General features: G+C 37.0%; 1 protein-coding gene across 1 annotated transcript in view; it reads left to right on the forward strand.

The window, feature by feature from the left end:
* GABRB1 (gamma-aminobutyric acid type A receptor subunit beta1) overlaps positions 1-14,405 on the forward strand; it is a 409,046-nt gene that overhangs the window by 331,097 nt on the left and 63,544 nt on the right. The gene's annotated exons all lie outside the window — the stretch shown is intronic.

Here is a 14,405-nt window from a genome sequence, read left to right on the forward strand (position 1 = left end):
GTCAGGAGTTCGTGACCAGCCTGGCCAACATGGCAAAATCTCGTCTCTACTAAAAATAAAAAAATTAGCCAGGTGTGTTGTAGCGTGACTGTAATCCCAGCTACTTGGGAACCTGAGGCGTGAGACTTGCTTCAACCCAGGAGGTGGAGATTGCAGTGAGCCGAGATCATGCCACTGCACTGCTGCCTGGGTGACAGGAAAACTCCATCTCACAAATAATAATAATAAAAAGAAGAAGAAGAAGAATGTTTATGCCATGTATTTCACCCAAATGTGACTTCATTAATTCAGCCACATGACCAGGGTATCCTTATTTTATATTGAAGAGCAAATATAAAAACACTTTATTGAACAGCATGCTAGCAGCAGTGAACAGAAGTGTGAGTATAGAAGGTTTTCAAAGCAATGATCATGAAGGATGCCATATATGCTGTTGCCAACCCTTGGAACATAGTAACTAAAGACACAGTTGTGCATGCCTGTCACAACCTCTGGCCTACGATTATGTTCAGTGATGTTGATGAACAAAGTGTTGAGCTTGAAAGATCCATATATCAAGTGAAAAAAAAAATGATGTCTGACTTCCTTATATTTGCAAAAATACATATTTTAGAGTCCATTAGTAAGTTGAAAAATGTGGATATCGAAGTTTTTAACATAATTATGAGGCTTCAGTTGTTCATGCATTGACCAATGGTGAAATAGCCAGAATGGTTCTAAATCAAAGTGACTGTGATAATAGTAACAATGAATATGATGTTAACACTACAGAAAAAGTGTTACAGACAACAGGGTAAAAATGTGTGATGGGCTCATTGAAGGACTAGATTAGCATGCATTCATAATACAACAAAAAATCATGTCAGTTATAAAATCAAAGAAAGACTTTTAACACAAAAACCATTGTTAATGAGGCAAATGACACTGGAGAAAACATTTTAAAAAGTCATCCTACAGAATGCCTCCTCCTTCTTAAAAGACCCACTTCCTGGTCCCTAGCTTTCTTCTTGTATTTCTCCTCACTTGACAGAAAAACATAGTAATCTTTTAATCAGAACACAGTCCTGTTTGTTGCTGTTGTTCATCAGCTGATGCAGGTATTCTGGTGATGTTGCCATGCTGTTCAGTTACCCTGAACACATTATTTTTAACTGTATTAATGGTACACCATTTTTTACTAAGTACTTAGGTGTGAATAAGTATAAGAAAATGATTGCTTTTGAAGCATATAAACTCAGAGTCAGGAATGATGGTTAATGCCAAAAAACCACCAATTGCCCACATTGGTGGCTAAAATAGTGACACCTTTGCTTTCTGATGGCTCAATATATATCAACTTTGTTTTAAGTATAAAACTATTTAAAATATTCCATAAAATTACCTTCAGCATGTATGTATATGGTATATGTGAAACACAAATGGATTTTGTGTTTAGGCTTGGATCCCCTCCTCTAAATATTTCATTATGTATATGAAAATATTCTAAAATCTGAAAAAATCCAGAATCTGAAACACTTCTGGTTCCAAACAATTCAAATAAGGGATACTCAACCTGTAGAGGACTGACCCTTCAGATCTTGTAGAAATTTTGTCTTTATCCTAAGAATAGTGGAACATTGAAGATTTTGAACTAGGGGAAGAAGAGTTAATATGATAAGATTTGTGTTTTCAAAAATCACTCTAGCTGTAGTATGGAAAATGGATTGACACTGGTAAATTAAAGAAAGAAACCATTTTGAAGACTATCAGAATGGATCAGGAAGAAATAATGCTAGCTTGGACCAGGTGGAAATGGAAAGAAGTAGATGAACGCCAGGGAGAGGTAAAAGGTGAAATAGATGAGACTTGGTAAAGTATACAATATGAATAAGCAAGGGAGAGAAATAAAGAATTGCTCACTTGATTTCCTGGGTTTTTGCTTGAATTAATGTATAAACACGAATGCCATCTACCAAAAAGGAGAATACCAGAAATGTTTTAGATTCTGAGTGGGAGGCAAAGAAGAGATCATAAGTTTAATTTTGGACATTTTGATGTATGATACAGGTCTGGAGCACAGAGGGAGGGAGGTCTGCCTTGAAGATATAAATCTGTGAATTATTTGCATATTTTGATAATAATTATGGCTATCAGCATGGGTGACTTCTACTAAGGAGATGACACAGAGTAAGGAAGAGGGTTTGGGAGGCCTGGGGAATTTCAGTATTTAATAACTAGACGGAATAAAACAAGACAGGAAAGGAAAGAAAGAAGGAACAGCCCAAAAAATGGGAAGGAAACCATGGAGTGTTGAGTCACAGAGGCCAAGGAAAGAAAGGACACTAGTACCTCCCTTACCCATGGTTTCTCTTTCTGCGATTTCAGTTACCCACGGTCAACTGTGGTCTGAAAATCATAAATGAAAAATTCCAAAAGTAAACAATTCATGAGTTTTAAATGTTCCAGCATTCTAAGTAGCCTGATGAAGTCTCACGCCATCCTGCTCCATCAGCCTGAGATGCGAATCATCCCTTTGTCCAGTGGATCCATGCTGTATACGCCACCGCCCATCTACTAGTTACTTAGTAGTTACTTAGTAGTCATCTCAGTTATCAGATAAACAAAACATAGTATATATAAGGTTGGGTTCAACAAGCTCTGATCTGAAAAAAATACAGATGTACACCCATATGGATTTGTCTCATTAATAAGATTACATGGCCTTCTAGTCAAGTTCAAAATGGAATAGAGGAAAGAGCATAGATTTTGATTCCCAGCTCTGATATTAATTCTTAGACCCTAGGCAGTTTGATTTATTTCCCTCATTGAAATTATGAAAATTATGTCAGAATATACACACACTTTATAGCCCTCTTACATATAGTGGTCTTTGCTTCTGTTGTTTCTTATAGATCGTAGAAATATTTTCTGACTTTATTTCCATGAAAATGCCAAGGAGAGAGAATACAATAATCTACACTTTTCAGAATATAAAAAACCTTTTGCAAAGAGATTGCAATATGCTTTATTGGTCTCAGATAAATTAACATTTGAAAAAATATATTATATTTATTACTTTACATTAGTTCTTATTTTCTCATTATTTAAAATATTTCCTCTTGGGCTCAGGTTATAGATATATATATAATGAGGTTTTAAGATATTCATTAATATGTGTATATATATTACATAGAGAGAAAGAGAGAGGGCTGTATTTTCAATATATGTTTTTTCAAGCAACTTAAATTTATGTGTACAATTTAATATATCTTAATTTATCCTAAAGCTAACAAGCACTACTAACAAATTACCCTATAATGCAGTAGAAATCAAACATTTCTTAGCTTGATCCTAGCTTTGCCACTTACGCAAGTCATTACATTACCCTATGCCTCAATTGCTTTATATATAAAATAGGGACAATAATATTTACCTCATGACGTTTCTTTTAAAAAATGTGTATCACATAAAAACACTCAATAAATAATGCCTTATTTACATAATTATATAATATTATAGCAAGATAGAAAAAACAAAATTTGACACTTGAAATGGTAGCAGACTGTGACTGAATTGCAAGCTGTTGAATTAGCACATATGCCACCCAGAAAAAGAATCACTTTTTAAAATATATGTAGAGTGCTATAAACCCTGACGACATGATGAAAACAAATCAACTCTGGATTTATGGTCATCTCATAACCTGTGAACTGAAATATTTCATGACTCTGATAAATGTGAACACTTAACTTTCATATGATTTGAAAGAAGATGATTTCTCCTACTCTAGATTTCAGTGAAGGATGCCCAACTGAGAGGCTTTCACAGATAATTTCCTCAATAATGGTTTGTTGAGTGGATGAACAAAGTGAAGTTGAATGAGATAAAAGTTTCTTTCCATATTTTAGAAAATGTATAGAAATTAAAGATTGTGCTGATTTTGCAAGCTTCGCAGCTCTGTGGGAAAGCAAAGTTACACTGGGCTCTGCAGCCATTTATTCACCCAACAAATACTGCATCCTATCACACAGCCAGCAGATTAGACACCATCAGGGTGAAAAAGAATCACATCTATAGGTCTCTGCCATAGCACCATATTGGAAAACTATGGCACAATCACAAGATTATTTCAGAAGCTAGCCAAAAAAATGTAGCCTCCCTCATCCAATCCTCATTTAATCCTTCCACATTAGGCCAAGTGTGTCTATAATATTTCCCCCAAAAAATATCCAATCCAACCAAATTAAAAGCCAAGATAAGTTGTTCATTCCATTGTTTTTAATTTCACCATGGAATTTTAGTTTCTTTAGGATACTGTTTTATTCTGGATTCTGAGTACAATGATACATTCTAATTTACATATTGCCTGATTGGCATTTCGACAGTCACATTATTTTGGTTTTGTTTGTTTGTTTGTTTGTTTGTTTGAGATGGAGTCTCGCTCTGTCGCCCAGGCTGGAGTGCAGTGACCGGATCTCAGCTCACTGCAAGCTCCGCCTCCTGGGTTTACGCCATTCTCCTGCCTCAGCCTCCCGAGTAGCTGGGACTACAGGCGCCTGCCACCTCGCCCGGCTAGTTTTTTGTTTTTTTGTTTTTTTTTTTTTTTTTTTTTTTTTTGTATTTTTTAGTAGAGACGGGGTATCACTGTGTAGGCCGGGATGGTCTCGATCTCCTGACCTCGTGATCCGCCCGTCTCGGCCTCCCAAAGTGCTGGGATTACAGGCTTGAGCCACCGCGCCCGGCCCAGTCACATTATTTTGGTTTGCACATTTGGGTTTGCTTATTTGAGATATTTTGTTTATTTCTTCATAGTAGTGAGGATTTGGTGAGAAGACAGTATAGGATGTTCAGAGATCTTTCCCGGCAAGTTTCTAGATCCATTTTCTTTCCAATGTTTTTTAGTTAAGCAAAAACCAGTGTTAGTCTGTTTTCATGCTGCTGATAAAGACATACCTGAGACTGGGAAGAAAAAGAGCTTTAATTGAATTTACAGTTCCACATGGTTGGGAAGGCTTCAGAATCATGGCGGGAGGCAAAAGGCACTTCTTACATGATGGCAGCAAGAGAAAATGAGGAAGATGCAAAAGCAGAAACCTCTGAAAACCGTCAGATCTCATGAGACTTATTCACTACTATGAGAACGGTATGAAGGAACCACCCCCATGATTCAAATTACCTCCCACTGGATCCCTTCCACAACACATGGGAATTATGGAAATACAATTCAAGATGAGATTTGGGTGGGGACACAGCCAAACCATATCAAACTACTACAACGTGTAATACATCAGAGTTCCTTCCATTTCACTGTTTTATCTGTCAGTGAAGTCAAGATACATTTTAGGGAAGTTCATGATAAGTGACTCCCTTGATGTTTCCCTTACAAATAAGTTCATAACTTGATTATTGCTAATTTATTGTTAAGGTAAATCAAGGATCAATCTTTAACTGAATGCTTCTGTAAATCTTAGTATAAATGCCTTGAGTTGGTCTTCTAACCTATAAAGAAATACTGCCTCTTCTCACCTTTATAGGCAAAGTGGCATAATAGAAAGGACACCAGCTCCACCAATTACTCTTCCTTTCTTAATAGTAAAATGGGAATGAATACCTATCTTGAAATATCATTGACTCTAGTACACAGTAGGCATTCATTTCCAATTTTATTTTTCATCATGCATACACATACGTGGTTTAAGAATTCAATATTTTTCCAAAGCCTATTATAAAAACAGTGGTCCCTTATCACCTCCGACATTCCCATCTCCTTCCATTCCTATGACCAGTAGTAACCGAGTTCACAACTCTTTTAGTTTATTATTTACCTTCACATTTCCAAATGACATCACCATTGTACTGTTACTTCTTGGTTTTTCAGGTTTATGCATGATACTATTTTTTTACAGTCTCCCACATTCCCCTGCCAACATATACACACACACAAACACACACACACACACACATTTATCCCCCAAATATTGATGACTAATGATCAATCAGTATCCACCAGTATTAAAATATTGAAGTACTCCTTTATTGGTTAGGAAATAGTTACTGCTTTGAAGTTCCCAAGCAACCCATCTTCTCTCTTTTAGCCTAGTCCCACCCCGAGAACCCTCAGGTCTTCTCCCATAATCCAGCAATTAAGGGAGTAATATCTAGCACAGGGGGCAGCCCTCAACATGACCCATTGTCCTGCATTGATTGGTTTATGACCCATACATGACCAGTTGGTGAGTATTTAATATGCTTAACATTAATGTGCAATAGTTTGATCACAATTTATTATACTTATATTCACTGTTCATGTTTTTATAACTGTATGAACATTGTTTACAACTGAGCTAGTGCGCTGTGTAAATTCCCTTTCCTGTACAACTTTGCTTGTTTCCCATTATTAAATTATTCACAAACTATTTCTTCTTGACGCACATCTCTTCTTAAACACACACTCTATCAAATTCATCTTCTAAGGGACATCTTTCCCAGAACGCTGTGTTCTCATGCTGTAATCTAAACCGGGTGCTCTCCAGGCCTTCCTGTACCACCATCATCTTAGGATCTCTTTTCCTTTCATCTTAGGAATTTTCTGTCTGTGTTTTGTATTGCAGTCTCTGTTTCCTGAATTCCATGTCATCTTTCTTGATATTTGTTATTAAGGTGGATCCTTCCCCCGTAGCTTCCTGCAAGTGGCTGCAGAGAAGATAAACTCTTTAAGATTTTGTATATCTGGCAATGACTTTTGTGTTAGAAATCAATTTACCTCACTTTTTTTTAAAACTGCAAATTTGGGGCCTAATTTCTAGATATGTAGTCCCTTCATCAAAAGGTATTAGCCTCTTATGAAGCTTTTTTTGTGGCAGACTTTTATTTTTAATCCCTACCCTGACCCCCACTTTTGAAGGCCTTCCTTCCTTCCTTCCTTCCTTCCTTCCTTCCTTCCTTCCTTCCTTCCTTCCTTCCTTCCTTCCTTCCTTCCTTTTCTCTCTCCTCCCTTTATTTCTTTCTTCCTTTTCTTTTTTTTTTGACAGAGTCTCTCTCTGTCACCCAGGATGGAGTGCAGTGGCGCGATCTTGGCTCACTGCAACCTCCACCTCCCGGGTTCAAGTGATTCTCCTTCCTCAGCCTCCCAAGTAGCTGAGACTACAGGGACTACATGTATTTTTGTATTTTTTAGTAGACATGGGGTTTCACCATGTTGACCAGGCTGGTCTCAAACTTCTGATCTCAGGTGATTTGCCTGCCTTGGCCTCCCAAAGTGTTGGGATTACAGGAGTGAGCCACCACACACGGCCTAGTCATATCATCTTGAAACTCAAGGAAAACTTTTTTTTTTAAATTATACTTTAAGTTATAGGGTACATGTGCATAATGTGCTGGTAGTGTCTAGATGTCTGTCAATTCGTTCACTCTCATCTTCTATGCTTCCACTGTGCCTTTCCAGACCTTGATCATATCCTTTCAGAATGAAGGGACTTAGTTTTCACAAATGAAAATAACCTTAGAAAGAATATGAAGGTGGGGGTGGAGAATTGTTTAATTTTGCAGTGACAAAAAACAGAAACACTGTGGTCTAAAGGGTTTCTGGGGTCATTCAAAAAGGCAATACATTGCTTTTTACGGTTTTTTGCCCCTCGTCTTTGGCTATAACTATTACAGTAACATTTCTTCCCTGGATTTCAATTTGGTAGGCCTAATTACTGTTTTCCTAATTTATAGAAATTGTTAGCACCATTAGCCCAGATATATCAAGGGCCCTGAGGGAAAAATAATTCTGCTGTATACTTAAATTGATCTAGTCATTTGGTTCATCAACTGTGTGAGTCACAAGATGGACTTTTTCTGAGAGGCTGTAGAGCAGGGGTGAGTTTGGGCCCCACAGCTCTACCACTTTCTAGATATATCATCCTAAGCCAATTATTTAACCCTTGTAAGTCTGTGTTGGTTCCATAAAATAATGTGTACCTTACAGGTTTGTTGCAAGGATTAAAGGTATGTAAAGCAACTAGGCTTAATGCATAATAAGCATGCAATGAATATGGCTATCATTAACAGCACATTGCTTGGCACCTAGTAGGCATTCAATAGATTATTTTTGAATGAATTAATCGGGTGGATGAATGAACAAAGAAACTGGGCCGGACGCGGTGGCTCAAGCCTGTAATCCCAGCACTTTGGGAGGCCGAGGCGGGCGGATCACAAGGTCAGGAGATCGAGACCACAGTGAAACCCCGTCTCTACTAAAAATACAAAAAATTAGCCGGGCGCGGTGGCGGGCGCCTGTAGTCCCAGCTACTCAGGAGGCTGAGGCAGGAGAATGGCGGGAACCCGGGAGGCGGAGCTTGCAGTGAGCCGAGATCACGCCACTGCACTCCAGCCTGGGCAACAGCGTGAGACTCCGTCTCAAAAAAAAAAAAAAAAAAAAAAAAAAGAAACTGAATTTGACTAAGATCTGTCTCTCCAAAGGGTTTGTAAACCCTAAGAATAAAGACATTGCATTTGTGTTTCTCATCGTTATATCCTTGGAGCCAAGCACAGCACTTTACACAAAGCAGAAACTTACAGTTACTCCTTAAACAAGTTTACCAATAAAGTGTTGAGCAAATAGACATATATTGTTCATTAATTTTCATGGTGCAAAAATTTTTTTTCAGGAAAACTTTCAAATACATCTATTTAGGGATGTCAGCTTGCTCTTACAAAAGCATTCTCTGTTCCTCAAAATTTGGTTTCCAAACACTTCCAAAGAGCAAATTTAGGCAGAGATTTCTTTTCTGATCATGTCCAATCAGGTATGCAGTCAATCTTTTCTGCAGTGCCATCTCTAGCTTCATTTATACTAAGGACAAAATAAGAAAAAGGGAAATCCTGAGTTTAGGGATTGGAAAGTATGTACCATAGGTAAAATGGCCTTTCTGCTGCCTGTGTGATGCAGATGCTAGTTTGATTTGGCAGAGAAGAGTGGGTCATAAACCTTAATAAAAATGGCTTGGAAGATGTTGGTCTAGTTTTATTTTCTTTCAAATGGTCCTTTTATCCAGAAAGTTTCCATCCCGTAATGTTCATTGCTAATGCCACCCAGAACTGACATTTATTTGTTGTTGCTCTGTGTATAAAAATCTGATAAAATCAGAATTTAAAAATATTATTTGATTGATATTGATATTTTTGAAGCCTCTGAAGGCTAGGAAATGATTACAGTTATTATTTGATTGATATTTTTGAAGCCTCTGAAGGCTACAGAAATGAAATTATATGTCAGTCTCATATTACAAGACATATGTTATGTCCAATTCTCACAAACATCCTTCAGAGTCAGTCATTTAATGCTATTTGTTTTACAAATGGAGAGGTTGAGACCTAATGTAAGAAACGTGCCAGTGGTCACTTTGATGCTAAGCAGAAAGCCAAGATACAAACTTCATTTTTTCTAATTTCAAAGTTCATATTTTTCAATATCTTTCTTTCTTATAATTAGATGTTTTCCCTAGCAGTCATAATTAAATGTTTTCATAGGCAATAAAATAATGTTATATCCTTCACCTGACACTATCACACCAAAGCACTTAAACCAATTCAACACATACAAAAAAAGTTAGGGCGATTAGGGGTAAGATCTGGGGAGCTGTTATAGGCAGCAGTGGTTAAAAGTGACACAGAGAGAAGATTGGAAAAGGATTGTAAAAAACAGAAGTGAAGAGAAGAGTTTCTATGGCCAGTGGTCAGCTGATGTCAACATCCATCTACATATGTGGTGAATGTTGATCATTTTTAGAACTCCCAGCATTCCTGTGTCTTGTGTGTCTCCCACTTTGTAAGGCAGAGCCTATCTCCCATCATCAAAACTGAAAATGCCTTGCTTTCCCAGCACCCTTTGCAGCTGATCATGAGAGCCAGGTTCCGTGAATCACTCACACTCATCACAAATGTTGAATTGGAAATTAGTGACGTAAAGAGGAAGGGAGCCCAGAGAATGTGCTGGTACAAGAGAAGCCCTATAATAGCAGCTTCTGAAGTGGTTCTGGGGGCCTCCTCTGGTCCCCAGACTCAACAGTGTTGATGGTACAAGTAATGTTCAGAGAGCTGCAGTGGGGTATTCCTGGGACCAGTTCTATAGCATTCTTTTGGCAATGGTTCTTGGCTTTGTGGCCTCAGAGCCTGGTTCTCTGATGTTCTCAGTGATTCCGTGGGCTGCACAACATCTGTTAATCAACTCCTTTCTACTTAGACTAGCCTTATTCAGTTCTCACTATCCCCAACTAAGAGTCCTAAGTAAAACAATATGTAAATAATCACAATATGATACTAATAACTAGCATATGTTGAGAGCTTATGATGTGACAAGGCGCTATGCTAAATGCTTCAATAACACTTTTCTCCTTAAATCCTCACCACACCCACTTATTTCCAATTTGCAGATATGGACACTAACGTACAGAGAGGTTAAATGACTTGCTCAAAGACACATCACTAGAAAATGGCAAAGCTAACACTGAACTCAGCAGTGTAACTCTAAAGGCCATTCACTTAGCCACTAGAATGTATAATTCAGAGGTAGCTTGCATTCATATATTTTAGGATGTAAATATCTAAAGGTAGTTATATTAGTCATAGAGTTCTCCATAGAAACAGAACCAGTAGAATGTATGTGTGTATGTATATAAACATATGTGTGTGTATATATATATACATGTTATATATATATGTGTGTATTATATATGTGTGTATATATGTGTGTGTATGTATATATAGAGAGAGATAGAGAGAGATTTATTTTAAGGAAATCACTCATGTAACTGTAGGGGCTGGCAAGTCTAATATCAGTGGGGTAGGCTACCAGGCCAGAGACCCAGGGAAGAGTTGATGTTACAGCTCAAGTTCAAAGGCAGTCTGGATGCAGAATTACTTCTGTACATTTCTGTGTCCAAATTTCCTCTTCTTTTAGGGATACCAGTCATATTTGATTAGGATCCACACTAACTGACCTCATTTTAACTCAATTACCCCTGCAAAGACCCTATCTCCAAATACAGTCAGAATCTGAAGTTAGAACTCCAACATATGAATTTAGGGGTAGAGAAAACACAATTCAGCCCATAACAGTAGTAATTTCAATGAACCCGAATGTAACTGTAATGTAAATGTAACTTGATAGAACTCTAATGTAATCTTAGGAATTTTTCTGAGTTTGGGTGATATATCAATAGTTTGAGTGGGGACCCCCTGTGTTTTCAAATACCACCCCTGCTCATAATCACCGTCAAAGTGGTAGCCATAACATTATTGGAAGCCAAGGTCTCCCATATCCTAATTAAAATAGCTTAGGGATGATGATGCCCAACTACGTAGAAATTTTAGGTTATGTCCCACAAGCAATTGGACAAGAACTAGTTGGACTACAATTCCCCAGTATTTAAACCCCTTGGGAGAATCAAGTAAAATAAACTGCATTATGGCACAGAAAGTGAAATGACTTCTCAAAGTATTCTTCATGTGCAAGTACTGATGACTTTTGACTATAATCTCACAGCTCTTGCAAAGATTTCAAATCTCAAGGGGGCCAGACAGTATTATGAAATCTGAAGTACACCCCTTAGCAGTGAACATCCTCATGGAAACATTTATCACTTTTTCATCTGGAGATTTGTTATTCAGTGTTTAGAAAAGCTGCCTTAACTCTTCTATCATTTATTTAATAGCAGTGAAATCATCTTGCATTTGTAGAGAACTTCGTACTTTTCAAAGTGCTTATACATACATTAGTTCATTTAATCTAAATGGCCCTTGATTGACCTAAAAGTTAAATCAGCTTCCCAACATGCCTAATAATCTTAGAGAGTACTTTTTGCGCTGAAAAAAAAAGTGACCCAAAGTGAGGAAATTGCTCTGAAAGCATTCTGCAAAATCACAGCACCATTATTATACAAATTCATAAATAGTGAAGCTGAGTTAAACCCATAAGAGAATTCTGGGGATTATACCAAGATTTTCAATCCTTTACTGTTTACTTTGTTTTTAACACCATTCTCTGTAAGGCTAGCTCTAAAGTCCAATTTCACTGTATTAAAAATTTCAGACAAAAACCTGCCTTTGTTTTCATTCTGCCTCTCTGTTAATAGCCAAACCTACATATTCCATTTAAAGAAAAACCGAGGGTAATTTGTGGTCAAAAGACTCTAACATGAAACACCTCAATGAGATGGTGCCTGAATATTAATCCCTATACAAAGCAGATGGTGATTTCTTTTTTAAGCAAAAAAGTGATCTGTGTTTCTGCCTGTGTGCTTTCTGCATCAGACTCGAAGTAAAAATGAATTTCTATTTTGTTTCACTCTGGGAGCCTGTTACATTAACCAACATGAGAGGGGGGAGGATCAACTAATATGGCCAAATATAATTACAAGATGTACAACAAAGGCACTGGCTATTTCTACTCTCTGCAGGAAAGCTCTAAAAAAAATAATAATAAACAGACCCAGCACAATCTCAAGAATCCATTTATTATTCTGCCAGTGGAGTCTAGCTACGGAGACATCTGTGATATGGGATAAGGAAGATTTTTTTTCCAGAAAATTCAAAGAATACAGAGAGTAGGAAATATTTTTAGGATTGGAAACCTAAGAAATAGCTGTATTTTTTGCCTATTTTTTTAAACAATTGATTACAAGAGTGCTGCAACTCAGAGTTGTTGTTTTATTTTTTTCTCATTTTTTGGTGTTAGAAAATAAAAATGGAATCCAACCTCCTTTCACGTGTAGGGAAATAGCCAATTTCCTACAACAAGTATGAAAAGCTGCCTGTGTTGATAATATAACATGGCTCTAATCCTGAGTTCTAATTATGGTGTTCAGTGATGTATCTGTTGGAGTAAAAGTGCAGATAAAACCTTGTTCCAAAGGTATTTTCTGCTATACATTTGATTATACAGTTCTATGGAGCAAATCTTAATGCCTTTAGAGTTAGTCCTACAAATAGTATCTCTACTATTTTGACCTCTATTTTAACAATAATAAATCTATTTTTAGTAATAATAAATCTATAAAAACCTATTTTAGCAATAATAAATCTCTATTATTACAATGAGGAGTCTACTGTATTTCTTTAGAATCTGAATTTGGATACTCAAAACTACTCTTCAATTACTATACGTGTTATTATATACAGAGTAAAGTGGAGCATTGAGTCAAGAATACACATAATTAAGACCCATAAGTCACTTTCACATGACTCAATCTGGCATTTCAAGTTGTGGTCAGAAATAATAATAATCCAAATTTTTACTGAACACTTACTATACATCACACACATTCTAAATGCCTTATGCATGTTAATCTATTTACCTCTCACAACAACCCAATGAGAATAAATACTATTAATATTTCCATTACATAAATGAGAAATTGAAAACACAGAAATTTTGCATAACTTGATAAAGATCAAACTGCCACTGGATACTGCAGCCAGAATTTAAACCTAGTTAATTTGACTCCAGGTAACCACCGTATAATAAAGACTCTTCAAAAGCTAGTGACAAGAAAAAAACAATGGTTCATCGCGTGGTTCTCTGTGTCTATAAGATTAAAACAAACAACTAAAAAAGGAGGTCAAGGAAACCGCAATGATGTTCCTGGCCATAATAACAAAAATTTATTCTGCGGACTTAATGAAAGCATGCCAACAAAATATCTCATGGACTAATAGTAAATAAGCCAAAAGGAAAAGGATAAAAAGTATTCTGGATTTAGGCAGAAATGACAACACATGCAAAAGCTTTGTGGCAAGAGGAACATGGGTATTTAAGAAACTAAAGCTGAAGCCAGGGTAGTTAAAGTCAGAGTCAGGGGAACCTGCAGAAGTTGGAGTTGTAGAAGAGACAAAGCAAGATGAGAAACCACCGATGGAACTTAGGCAGGAGGTAACGTGAACAGATGTACACTTTGAAATCTGTCACCTGGCTGCTACTGTAGTAAACGTTTTGGAGAAGTACGGAGTGGAAGTGACTAGACAGTTCAGTAGCATCTGCCAAATATGATAAAAATGGTGATGGCAGTAGTGATGGAAAAAAAAAAACTGGACTGATTTAAGAGAAATTCCAGTGTTAAAATAGGAAATGACAAATTAGATACTGGAGAAAAGGCCAAAGACATCAAAGATTACTCCCAAGTTTCTGACTGGTGCAACTTTGTTGATGATAGGTTTTGATGGGGAAAGCAAGAGGTCATGCTGAAGATATTGAACTTGAGGTGGCTTTAAGTCATCAACTGGAGTTGTTAAGTGGGCAGTGAGGCCATGAACCTGGAGTTTAGAGGAGAAATCTAGGCTGGACATGTACATTTGGCAGTTATCAAGGTAGAGAGAGTTGTTAAAGCCAATGACATGGATCATTTGCCTAGTGAGAAAATATAAAGTGAATGAGAAGAGAGGAA

The sequence above is a fragment of the Macaca mulatta genome, chromosome 5 (assembly GCF_049350105.2).
Source record: "Macaca mulatta isolate MMU2019108-1 chromosome 5, T2T-MMU8v2.0, whole genome shotgun sequence".
Classification (NCBI taxonomy): Eukaryota; Metazoa; Chordata; class Mammalia; order Primates; family Cercopithecidae; genus Macaca; species Macaca mulatta.